The 11,789-nt window shown below is 44.1% G+C and overlaps 1 pseudogene; it reads right to left on the minus strand.

The window, feature by feature from the left end:
- Nucleotides 1-2,985: 2,985 nt before the first annotated feature.
- Nucleotides 2,986-7,870, minus strand: LOC116758828 (annotated as a pseudogene).
- Between the last annotated feature and the right edge of the window lie 3,919 nt (nucleotides 7,871-11,789).

Raw genomic sequence — 11,789 nt, forward strand, 5'->3', positions numbered from 1 at the left:
AAAACTTACTATACTCATATAAGACTGAAATCCGACCCACTTTTCCAAAGATTAATCCTATTAACTCATATATTCAGAAATTGATTTTTAATGGTGATTTCTGTTTGAGATAAAGGATATCAAAGGAGAATATTTAGTTTGTGAGTGTGTCTTGTATATGCACATTTTCATGCATTTTAATCAGTGAGTTGCAATAAAGGCATTTTCTAGATCATGGGTGAGGGACAGACGAAGTGGCATTGTGTACACTTCTTCATTTTTACAACCGTGTTTTCTTTTTTAAATTATTTATTATCTCTTATAAGGATGTTGTTTTATTAGCCATTACATCCCCAAGCTGATAGATTGTTCCTTGAACTGTAAATTTACCAGAAAATGCTTGCTGACTCAATTAACATACTTAGAGAACATGTTGCTTGCATTTTGTCTCAGCTTGGAAACCTATGACTTGTGGATTTTAATTTGGTCAAAAGTGTGATTTCTGGCTCCCACATTTACCAGCAGGGTAATTTTGAACAAGAAATCCTGATAGAATGGTTGTGACACTTAAATGAAATAATGAAAGTAGAAAAGCTTAATTAACTACCCTTTGTTAAGTCAATCACTGGCTGGTACTATTACTGATTGATTTTTCAGACCAATTAGGACACACTGCCTGGAGTTATAAACTGAATGAAACTCCAGATGTCCAAGCTATTTGGAAGAAACTAACACCACAACAAAACTGATTTTCTTATATACAGAAGGAAAACTGTTGGAGAGGTGGATGACTCTTGGTTAGGAAATCTTTATAGGAATTTAAAAACTGATTTTGACTGGAATATTCTTTTCTCCCACAGAGACAATTTCCTTCAGTAAAGAAATAAGCAATCACAATATCTAGCTGTTTGACAATGTGAGAAGTTTGACGTGTAGACATGACCATCAAGATGCATCTTTGAATTCTGAAGGATCTAAATGTTTTTTGGTATGGTCAACTGTATTGTGAAAGAATTATTTTTTTTTTTTACTTGAAGTATAGGCGATTTACAATGTCAGTGTTAGTTTCAGGTGTACAGCAAAGTGATTCAGCCATATATATATATATATATATATATATATATATATAATTTTTCATATTTTTTCCCTTATAGGTTATTACAAAATATTCGGTATGGTTCCACGTGCTATAAGGACCTAAATATTTTAATGTATGAAACATCATAAAACATCACTGATGTGCTCCCCGAGGAGCGGCGGGGATGCACAGAGGCGCAGGAGGAGAAACAGGCGGGGAAGAGGAGGGGAGTCGCCGCTTCCCAAACACTCTTCGGGGGGCTGTGCGCGACGCCCGCCGCCGGGAGTCCGGGCCCGGCTGCCCTCGGCCGTTTCTCTCCCGCACCTGCAGCCCGGGAACAAAGTTGCCGAGAAACAGCGGGCCGAGCGCGCAGCGGGGCGGCGCTCTGGCCTCTCTGCGCGCGCCGCTTGGCGGAGGCGGCGGCGCGGCCCGAGGGGAGGCAGCAGCGGTTGGAGGGCTTGGCCGAACGCAGTAGACGTAGCCTCGGCGCGGCGGGAACGGCGGCCGAGGCGACCCGACTTCGCGGCGCCCGGACCTGAGCCGGTCCTCAGACGGCAGCCGCGGTGCCCGACTGCTTCCCGGGGGTCCTGGGCGGCGGCGCGAGTCCCGGAGAGGAGGGGGCGGTCCTGCGCGCAGAGGAGCGGGGGGCACCAGCCTCCCGCCCCCGCATCCTACCTTCTCACCGAACTCTCTAAAAATAACTCCGGCCCGCTGGGGCCGGGAGGAGCCGCAGCCGCAGTCCCCGAGAGCAGCCGGGGAGGCGTGTAGAGCCAGGGTCCGGAGGGAGCCTTCCCGGCCGCGCGGAGCGAAGTTGGCGGAAGAAGCAGGAGCTTCCGGACACCGGGCGCCGCGCGACCGTCGCCCCGCCGAGCCGCTGCCGCTGAGGTTTGGCTGGTTGGGCCGAGGCGGGCGGGCGGAGCGCGCAGGCCGGAGGCGGCGGCCGAGGGCGCACAGACACCCTGGCCCGGGCCGCGGGGGCAGATGGTGTCCTATGTGGATAACAGCTTCCACCGTGCGGTGATGAAGAACCCAGCTGAGAGGACCCCCCCAGTTGCTGACTGGATAATGACGCATTCTCGTAAGCGTTGGGACGGTGACGACAGGGGATCCTGCTGCCAACCGTCTTTTTTTTTTTCTGCCAACCGTCTTCAGAAAAATAAGCCCTCCTGATCTTTGGGACCATCAGACACTTAGGATCTAACGCTTGAAAGAGTTGCTTCGCATGTTAGGTATTGAATGCCATTTGTTCAAATCCAAATGCTCTCCTCTGCCGCTGTTATTGTTTAATGAGGGGAGAAGAGAATAAAATAGACTCTTCCACTGGCTGCCTTGGGACAAGGCCCAGGAATGGTACCTGGTACCGTTATTTTTTATTTTTTTTCTGATGGAGCCGTCATATCTGGGAATCGTAGATAGACTGCACATATTTATCAAACGTGTGGAAGATGGATAATAATTTTACAAGGAAAATTCATTTCACAGTGTCTCCAGAAAGTTCCTATTCTAAAGGGTTGCTTTATCAAAAACAAGGAATATCCTGCTTTGGTCGTGTTGCACTGCCTCTCATGTGCCTTCTGTGTCTGTTTGTTTTACAGATGTCAATCAGTCAGTCTTCTGCGTCTGAAAATGCACGTTCCAGGGCTTCCCTGGTGGTGCAGTGGTTGGGAATCCGCCTGCCAGTTAAGGGGACATGGGTTCGATCCCTGGTCTGGGAAGATCCCACATGCCACGGAGCACCTAAGCCCATGCACCACAACTACTGAGCCTGCGATCTAGAGCCCGCGAGCCACAACTACTAAGCCCCCGTGCCACAACTACCGAAGCCTGTGTGCCTAGAGCTCATGCTCTGCAACAAGAGAAGCCACTGCAATAAGCCCACGCACCACAATGAAGAGTAGCTTCCCCGCTCGCCACAACTATAGAATGACCACGCGCAGCAACAAAGACCCAATGCAACCGAAAATAAATACATTTAAAAAAAAAAAGATATTTTTAGGCTGTACGAAGATGGGCAATTAAGAGAAAAAAATCTTACTGGAATGCATAATGCTGGAAGCACACTGTGAACTTGCTACTATAGCTTTTTATGGTCTGTGGTGAAGAGAAAGAAGTGGTGGAAAATGCAGGCTCTTTTGCCCATACAGCTACAGTGCCTTAGGAGGGGTGCAAGATGGGCACTATGCAGTGTCCTTAGTTTGCAGGGCCCAGAAGATGAAGCAACAAGGTACACGGCTGGTGTCCAGGGGCCCAGGCAGCCCCACGTTTGGACCATTCCCTGCCATCAGAAGCAAGCAGTGTCCATACCATCCAAGCCAAGGCAGAAGCCAAAGACCCATCAAAGTTCAGCAGTGGGATGAGAATACCTGAGAGGTACAACATTCTATGGCAGCTGTCCTTGTGGGAAGGTCCACTTCAGAGGCTGTTAGGAGCCCTGGTTGTCATGGTAGGAGAAAGCATATGGCAGCTTGAGACATGTGTTCTTTCTAGGAGATAAAGCATCTCCACTGAGGACAGGCCCAGCCCAGATTGTTGCTTGGCTGGGAGCTTCTGTAGTTTCTGGGGTGGAGGATCAGATAAAGTCACATTTAGCAAATTCTTCAGTAGTCATGGGCTCACAGATTGAATACCATGCATTGGTGAGGAATTCCTCTCAGGACTCAAAAGAGATGCAGGTGCCTCTAGCTTTAGCCCCAGGGGATCACAGTCAAGGGTGTGCGGGAGACTGGTCCCTGCAGCTGGGACAAGACTCTTAGATGCATAAAATTGGTCGAAACTTAAATCCTCACAGAAGTTCACGGGGTCCCTGCAGTTCCCAGCATCGTTCCTGGGAAACACTCTCACAGTCCCAGGTACACAGGGAGGAATCAAAGGGAGGCTATCAAGGACACTGGATGTAATACCCTTCAGAGATGGCAGGCATGGGTCAGGGTGCATCGGATTTTCGGGAATCCAATGGAGGACCCAAGGGTTGAAGGTCAGGGGCGCAACAGCACCCGGAAGGCTTAGAAGGATGCTGCAGCCATGGGCTCAGCAATGCAGGGCTGTCCATCAAGAGATCGCCAGCAAACGGGAGCTGAGCTTCCAAGTCCAGATGGGTGTGTTGTGTCTAAGGACAGGCGCCTCCTAGTCCGGGCCCGGACAGTCGGATCCTGAGTCCCCTCTTCCCGAGGATGACGACGAGGACCGTATTGTCCACGTAGGTGGAGATCCGCAGCAGATGGACCTGCGGTCAGTGGCGGAGTCAGGCCGGGCTCCGTGGAGCTGTAGGCAGCCGCAGCCCCAAACTGGGCAGCAGAGCAAGAACCCCGGGCCGGTGAGGGGGGGCGGGGACGCAGGATCCACAGGGGCTCGACAGCGGGTCCCATGGCAGGTGGCCACGGGCGGATGGCGGTGCGAGGCGCTGCGGGACGGACAGTGCCTCCGGCGGACCGCGGGTCCCCCAGGAGCGCGGACCTCCCTCCAGGCGTTCAGGAACTGGCTGCTGGGCTCCGTGGGCTGCGTGTGGTCCACCACGGTCCGGTCCTGCCCGCGTTTCCACAGCTCGTAGCGCTCCAGTTGCAGGATGTGCACGAAGGCGTCCATGGAGAAGGCGACCTGGGCCCCCCCGCAGCTTCACTGCGATGCCACTTTGCCATAATCGATCCAGCGCGGGGAGGCGAAATTGATGGCTTCCGCACAGTTAAAGCCGTGGTTGAAGCCAGAGTGATAGCCATAGGGAAACGTCACCATGAACTCTCCAGCCTCCTGAGTGACTCGACCAAAGGGGATGCCGTTGTCCTTGAGGACCGTGGGCGAGGTGAGAGCCACCTTGTGCCGCAGGAAGGCCTCACAGTCCCGCAAGCTGCCCGGGAAAGGCTCCCTGGCTAGGTGTTCCAGGCGCCGGCCATGCACCAGGGGAACCGCGTACCAAGTCTTGGGCTCCCCAAAGTGCAGATAGTTGATGCTGTAAAGGTCCATGTCCTCCGTGTGCCAGGCGAAGGTGGTCTTCCACATGCCAAAGTAAAGGTAGGGGGTGTTAATACCCTTGATGACCACTCCGCACTCCTGTTCCAGCAGGTCCTGAATGGTTCCCAGGTGTCCAGTGTTCCACTGCTTCATGTTTTCATCGAATAAGGAGCCGCTGACGTCCGCACCGTGTACTGGTGAAACATAGGGGTGTGTTTTCCAATATTTTCGCTCCAGATCCTCAAAATCAGAGTAGAATGGAGTCTGGTGTGTTTCACTGTTTGTTAAACGGCGATACTCATGCATGGTCGTGGCTTTCTTCTTTTTGTGGTGCTGAGTAAACACACCTGCGTGCCCAGAAATCACCTGCTGGAGGGGAGCGGCTATTAAGATGTCATCGATGTCATCATAGGTCTTTCTGGCTTTCCAGTCCTGGGGTGGAATGATCTTAGCCAGGCCTGCTTGGATTCCATATAAGCAGTGTATTTATTGAAATCATTAAACTCTTCTTTGGTTGGATGAAATACCATTATGCTACAACTTGGGTTCTGGGCCCAGTTGGACTTAGACTTCATAGCAGACTTCATAGCTTTCATTAATAAGCAAGAAACTCCCAAGTTTTTATGTTCTGGATAGGTGAGGATGCTGGAAAACACTACTTTTTCAAAAATGGGTTGGATTATATCAGCAGGAACCCCCAGTAGACTTTAGTGCAATGAGTTGATAATATTTCTTAGGCTTGCTGATTCTGCAGGGGACTCCACGCTGGGCAGAAGCCTTGCTCAGGATTGATGCTGGCTGAGCCTGCAAGTCTGTGTTGTCCTTAGTTGGCACTTGGCTCTAGCCTCTTGAGGTCTAGTGAGTGACCACCGAGGCCTGGGTGGGTATCCCAAATGTAGTGTCTTCAGGGCAGTATTGGAAACAAAAGCTAAGAAAAAATACAATAGAGACAGGTTGAAAACTAATGTTTGGAGATAGTTACTAGGGAACTACAAATAACACACCACCATGGAATATAATTGCATATTCAAAGAAAGGCTAAAATTTCATAAGATTCACAGTACAAGAAATGGTGTTGTTGTGAACAGCGGAAATTCCTGTACTCTAGTAAGGAGAATGGAAATCATTACATTCACTTTGAAAAACTATTTGGACAGTATCCACTAAAATTGAACTTACCCATGTGCTATGATTCATGCCTAGGATATGTGTATGTCTGTGCAATGAAAGTCAAGTCCAAGAATGTTCAGAACAACACTATTTCAGTAGCCAAACACTGGAAACAACTCAAATGCCAGTCAACATTAGAATGGTTAAGTACACTGTAGTATATTCATACAAGGGAATACAATACAGCAATGAAGATAAACAAGAACTACATGAAAATATAAGAATAATTCTATAAACAGAATACTGAGCAAAATTATCCAGACCCAAAAGAATACCTATTCTTTGCTTCCATTTTTATAAAGAGAAAAAGGAGGCAATGTAATCTATGTTAGAAGTCAGAGCAGTGGTTACCTTTGTGAGAGAGAGAGGTTGTGAGTGGGGGTGTGAGGAAGTCTCTAGAATAATGTGAATATTCTATCCTGAAGGCAGGTGCTGGTTACACAGCCATCAGAATGGCTCATTGTCATAAATCATCAAGTTATGATGATATTTACAAATTTCTGTTAAATATTTTTTTTAATTTATTTAAATTATTTAAATACATTTTAAAATATAGTTTAGGGTGAAAAGTATTAAAGGAGACAGATATCTTTCATTGTACCAAAAGGAAAAGGAAGGGTGATTGAAAATATATGAACTAAACATTCAATTGAAGAAGCTACAAAATAGAAGAAGAGAAAGAAGGGGTAGGAGTAAAAAATAACAAAGAGTAAAGACAAAGTTAATGAAAGAAAACACATACAACACCAAACACTGATGACCAAAATTATTCTTGGAAGAAATTAATGATAGCAATAAAACATGGGCATAACTGAGCCTAAGAAAGAAGGGGAAAATAAACCACTAGGAATGAAATAGTGCACAAAAGAATTTTTAAAATCTCAAAAGAGAATGTTAGGAGAAACGTGACAGCAAGATTTTCAAAAGATAAGAGAAAAGAATAATTTTCTGGAGAGGAAACATATCCAAAATGAATCCAAGAAACACCACAAAAATTGAATAATATCCCAGTATAAGAAGCAGTTTGAAAGTATGACCCCTGAAAGTCCAGGAGATACATCATTTTATATGTGAATCTAGAAAAGTTGCAAGAAATAGTTAACTCTTATTGTGCAAATTGTCTCAGAGTATAGAAGAAGTTGGGAAGCTACTCAGATGAGGCTATTCTGATCTCTGATAGTAAAACGAAAAAAGGACAATAATAAAATAAAGCTACAGGCCATCTTTGTTTATAAGCATAGATGAAAACATAAAATGGATGTTATCCAACAAAATACAGCAATATAATAAAAGAATAATACATCATGACCAAATAGAAAGGAAGGATGATTCAACATTGGAAAATTTAATGATATAATTCAGAATATTAAGAAAGTAAATGAAAACTGCCATCATCTTATAGGTACCAAAAAAGCATTTGATGAAATGCAAAATCCATTCATCATTTTACAATTCTTACTTGCAAAGCATCAAGAGAAACTTGTTTTGTAAGATAAAGAATTTCAAGGTAAAAAATAGCAAGGATCATTCTTAACAGTGAAACAAAAGTAACATTCTCATTAAAGTTAGGAAAAAGAGATGCACCCACATGAAAAGCTTCTCAACATCACTAATTATTAGAAAAATGCAAATCAAAACTACAATGAGGTATCACCTCACACCAGTTAGAATGGGCATCATCAGAAAATCTACAAACAAATGCTAGAGAGGGTGTGGAGAAAAGGGAACCCTCTTGCGCTGTTGGTGGGAATGTAAGTTGATAGAGCCACTATGGAGAACAGTATGGAGGTTCCTTAAAAACTAAAAATAGAATTACTATATGATCCAGCAATCCCACAACTGAGCATATACCCAGAGAAACCATAATTCTAAAAGACCCATGCACCCCAATGTTCACTGCAACACTATTTACAATAACCAGGTCATGGAAGCAACCTAAATGCCCACTGACAGACGAATGGATAAAGAAATCATGGTACATATAAACAATGGAATATTAGTGAGCCATAAAAAAGACCGAAATTGCGTCATTTGTTGAGACGTGGGTGGATCTAGAGACTGTCATACAGAGTGAATTTAGTTGAAAGAGAAAAACAAATATCGTATATTAACAGATGTATGAGGAACCTAGAAAAATGGTGCAGATGAAACGCTTTGCAGGGCAGAAGTTCAGACACAGATGTAGAGAACAAATGTATGGACACCAAGTGGGGAAAACTGCGGTGGGGTGGGGATGGTGGTGTGCTGAATTGGGCGATTGGGATTGACATGTATACACCGATGTGTATAAAATTGATGACTAATAACCTGCAGTATATATAAAAAAAAAACAGCTAATACTGAACTTTCTTTAGGTTATTTGTATGGAAATACATTAAAATAAATGTTTCAGACATTACACGGAACTTCTAAATATCTTACATGTTCTGGTATAATGTTATTAAGTCATAATACTAGTTATTACTTTAAAATGTATATCTCAGAAATAACTAAATTTCCTTGTCAATTGCATTATTATGAACTTCATCAAATCTTTAACCGTGGTCATTTTTAAGTCTTTTGTCATTTACAAAGAGTACTGCATGTACTGTGATGCTTTTGCAAAAACGTTCCTATAAAAGGGTTTCATCTTCAAGGAATTGATGGAAAACACTCTGACAAGTACAGGTTTTTGGTAACTGACTATACTGTGGAACTGAACGAATAAGCATTTTCAGAACTCTAATGGCAAACTGATGAATTCATAAAAGTGCCTTACAAAATATCAAGAAGAAAAAAAATTAATTACATGTGAATGAGAGAACTGATGAGGATGATTATAATTTTTGTGACTTTCTGTTTGAAAAAAAAAATCCCACAAGGACTCAGAGGCAAAAAATATACAAGTCAATTTTCACTGCAAAGTAAAGGAGCAGTTACAGCGGAAGATTACTGGACTGAATGTCACTATTATGACATAGTACGAGTGTGTTTCATTTTTGGTAATTGCAATCATTGTTGGTCTTCTTGTGATCATCCATTTACAATGCTTTCTGTCAGTTTATTTATCTCTTGTAAAAATAAACTACAGTGTGTGTGTGTGAAAACAAAAACATATTGAAAACAATGTCAAAAATAAATTTCACTATGTATACTCCATGTTCAACTTGAACTCTATGGAGCATATGTAATAGTAATAATTTTAGGACAGAAAATATGTGTACAAATAATAAAAGAAAAAACAAACAAAGCAAACTATCTCATTAACCCAATTTCAGGTGCTCCCTTAATACTGTTTCCTAATCCTCTTAAGCCTCCCTCATTTCCACCGTTCAAATATTCTTTCAGTTTCCCCTGTCTTCAAACTTCAAGCACACCTATTCCACCCCTCTTAGAATCCTTTGAATGTCCTAAAAGTCCCTAAGTGATCTTGCCCACCATCACCTCTTGATCTCACCCCTTTCTACCCTGCTCCTTGCTCTCTCATTCCAAACACATTCCTGGCTGTGTCTCAAAAATGGCCGGTATACTCTTGTCTGATGGTCTTTGCACCCAGGCATCTCTCAAGCCTCAGCCCAAACATCAACTTCTCAGTGAAGTCTCCTCTGATCTTCTTGCTTTGGATAAAAGAAGAGACAATTTTCCTTCCAAGAAAACAGGTACTCTCTCAAGAAAAGATTTCCAAATGAAACTTGAACTGATGGTCAGTACCCATGTATCTCCTCCAGATTCTACTCAAATCAGCCCCATCCTAACTGCATCATTCCTTATTCCACACAATTGAATACAATCAGCTCTTCCAACTGTCTAGTAAAAGGCCTCATTTTTAATGTTATCAGCCCACAAAACACAGGTATTTTGTCTGAAATTTTTCCTTTAAGATTTCTTACAAGAAAATATATGGCATCTAAAGGTTATACAAATTTCAGGGTCCCTTTTAGGTACAGAGAGTTTTCCTGGGAAAGCTGCCAGAATGGGTAGAGCTAGCACAGTGGTCAGGGCATTAAACACCACTAGTGTCTGGTCAGCACAAGAACCAGGGAGAGGAGAAGAAAACCACGCTAAAGAAATCGGTGAGGAAGAGCTCAACTGCCTTTAGAGAACAAAGGCATTGAACCTTCCTCACCCTGTAGTCTCCCCAATAAGGCTAAGAATAGATCAGCTGGCCTGCCATTGTTCCAAGTAATAGACCACATCTCCTATGGTCTGCAAGAGGTGCCAGAGGTCCCTATATGTTATCTGGGGTCCATTCAAGACAAGAGGAAGCTGGGGCTGGGGCCCAATCCTCTAATACCCCTCTCTCCAAAGAGGTCACCACAATTTGGCTTAAACATAAAACCTTTATCCTTTGCATCTGGGATCAGGGACAAAAAATATAACCAAGGAAGGGCTTGCTCTATGTGACCCCTGCTGGTAGCTTTTGAAGAGTGCATCAAACGAATGTTTGCTGCAGACCGGAATACTGATGGCAGGGGCCCCCTGAGTGAGCAGTAGTAGCTCTCAGTACCTCTGCCCTGGAGCCTCATGCACCATGGAATATGCAGAAGATAGGTAATGGAGGATCAATGCACTCTTCTCCTTTTCCAACTTTAATGTCAAAGGATAAAAGAAACAATCTTGAGGTCTCTATAGAATGTATTGGTAATAAATGGTGGGGAGGATAAGTGGTGACAATCTAGCACATCCCTGAGGGAGTGTGACAAATGCAGTTAACTTAGCCTCTAAAAGTGGGTGGAAAGTCAAATAATGTCCTCTCTTCCTATTCCAGAAACACCTGAGAGCACTCAAGGGTCTTGGGGATAGATTGTTATGAAGGAGAAGCATTGTTCAAAAATGACCCTATATTTCATCCTAGGATGTCGTGAACAGTAGGCTAGCCTAGACTCCTTCCATGACTGGACCGGCTATAGCATCCAAAAGGGCGTAGGTCCCCAGGTGCCTCCTAACGTACAGGCTGCTGGCTTTCCCAGACAGCTCCTGTAAATGGCTGGCATGATATCTAGGCAGCATACTTCCCCAAGCAGTCTGAAGTCCCTTTCCTAATAACGTGGCTGTCATCAAAGCTCTATATGAAGGAATAGCAATGGGAAAGGGGCCTCCACTACAACAAAGCCCTCCTCAACATGGGATGCCTCTCCATGTAGATGCTGAAGAAATGTAGAGCCTATGTGTGCCTTGGTCCTGATGTGTTTCCTGAACTCATATTGTATGATTTTGTGGAATTTTCCTCCATGCAGAAGGGGACTCAAAAGATGGGAAGAAAGCAAATAGTAAGGTTTCATCAGGTTAGGGTTTTCCAGCCATGTGTATCTCAAGGAGAGAGGAACAAGTGTCTTGATGGATTGGATGGAGGGATAAGAGAGATTAAAATGATGGGCCAGTAAATTTATCCTGGGTAAAAAAGGAAATGAGAACATGAGGGCAATGATGGAGAATGAAACAGTGTTTGATTCACGGGCTGAATATCTCCATTAGGTCAAATATTTCTATTAGAACACTCGGAAATGTAAGCTAGCAAGAGAATGGAATGCTTGAAACATAGGTGGTACTATCATTATTCCCATTTTATGGAGGAAGAAACTGAGGTGTAGAAAAATTTATATTTAAGTTAATAGCTTGTGTTCTCAATCCCTAGAGT

This window comes from Phocoena sinus, chromosome 8, assembly GCF_008692025.1.
Source record: "Phocoena sinus isolate mPhoSin1 chromosome 8, mPhoSin1.pri, whole genome shotgun sequence".
Lineage (NCBI taxonomy): Eukaryota > Metazoa > Chordata > Mammalia > Artiodactyla > Phocoenidae > Phocoena > Phocoena sinus.